Source organism: Protomyctophum bolini (genome assembly GCF_963924005.1).
Source record: "Protomyctophum bolini genome assembly, chromosome: 10".
In the NCBI taxonomy this organism is placed as follows: domain Eukaryota; kingdom Metazoa; phylum Chordata; class Actinopteri; order Myctophiformes; family Myctophidae; genus Protomyctophum; species Protomyctophum bolini.
This window is the reverse complement of record NC_137871.1, coordinates 24675848-24677816: the sequence shown is the minus strand read 5'-3', so window position 1 is coordinate 24677816 and position 1969 is coordinate 24675848.

Sequence of the window (1969 nt, the reverse complement as noted above, 5' to 3'; positions counted from 1 at the left end):
GGTTCACAGCCAGATAAGACCTGCAGACAGCAATGCTACAGCTTCACCTCACTCACCACAATGGAGAGAGACACACGGTATATACTGTAGACTCCGCAACCACTCGGTCACAGTTCACCCAAGTTCTGTACTTAGACTCTGTGCTTTGTTTTGTTTTATACTCTGTGCTGATGTGTTGTTACGGTATATCCGCCAGGCCTGCATGGCCACAGACTGGCGAGGCATTCCCTGGATTCCTTGGATCATGAGTGACGCAATGTGGCAACTTCCCATTTCCACCTGACAAGACTTTCTGCCATTTTGCTTTTTTGTTTTGTTTGCTCACCTAAATTGGTACACCTTAATCTCTGTAGTCATGTGATCATTCTGATCAAGATCTACAGTATCGGTCAGATTGTTCAGATTACATTCAAATTGGCTATGATTGGCTTTCATGTTTTGCGTGAAGGACCCGTTTTGTACGAAGAGCCACAAGCACCACTGGACCGATCCGCATGGAACGTTTCACATTCCCAGTAGGCCGTGTCCGTCAGATTCTTCTTAATCCTTTTCCATTCCGATTGGCTATGATGATGTGGCTGGTTTCACGCAAAATGCCACAAATCACGAATGTCTGATTGCTGTGAAACTTAGGTCAAGAAAGAACTGCCACCTGAAGTTTTCAAATCTGCCTCCGCTCATGGTATAGTGCTTCAACAGGGTGATTCACCTTCTGGCCTTCAACTCCTAGGTCGTACAAAACATTTTCTCATCCTGCATTCTTTCGATCATGACACAACTCCCTGTATAGGCGGAGGGGTGCCCTGGGTGCGGCCACTTTGGTTGCTCCCTGGGGCCTATTTCACGAAACTTGGATTAGAGATTAAGCCGGGCTTTAACATATATCCTGGCTTAATATATCCTGGATCAGTGCTTAACCGGTTTCATGAAAGCTGGTTGATCTTGCCAGATTAATTTAACCAGTTAACCTGGATATGTTGAGGCTTGATTCGGTTTCATGAAAGTGATGCTACATAAGTTACCATGGGAACTTATGCTTTGGACTTAGCCTGCTCCGGACCAGGCTAACAGCCAGGTTTAACCTAATCCTGATGTCTTTACTGTTCATTAAGCAGTCAAACTGATCACAAACCAATGATGTTTTCCAGATGTATTCAATTATTATGGGTTTATGTTGCCTTATTTGTATCGGTCTGCATTAAAGGACTAATTTAAGCACTATATAAAATCAAATAACCAAAATATATAGGCTGCACAACATCATGACAGCTTGTGAGCTTGTAGATCAGCTGCTTTTGGTGAATGTTCCCCATGAATAGGTTTGCTGTCGTGCAAGTGCACGGTTAAGAATAATTATTATATTATATTATTCTTTGTAAAAGTGAAAACCACTAAATATTACCATTACTCATTGTTTTACAACATATTGTAACGTTTCACCCACTACTAGTCCTACATACTTACACCTAGAAACCCCATTCAAACCTATTTAGGTTCATCCTACGGTGGACATGTGTGCCTGAAAAGGAATCTTTGAAATGTTTCATAGTTTTAGAAATATAGTGCTTTCAAATTTGAGACATTTATAGGCAGATACATAGTGGCACTTCAAAAAATCACTTTCACCTAGAAACTCCATTCACACTTTGTAAAATTCAGCTTACTGTGGAAACACATGCTGGAACTTTTTACTTTGAAATGTTTTGTAGTTTCGGAGTTATGTAACTTAAACGCCCAATGCATTCTCAATGGCAATAGAACAAACTTTGGCATGCTAACCCATGAACCTATGACCCTCACCAGTCTGGCCCCTGTCTGGAAAACAACCCCCTTCCCCAAAGGTAGCTCCCTCAGAGGAGGGAGTTATGGCCAAATATCACAATGCGACAATATCATTATGCTTACAATATTAAGAATTCTGTTTTAAGTTAATAGTAGTGGTAAAATGTAAACTATATTTTTGGGGTAG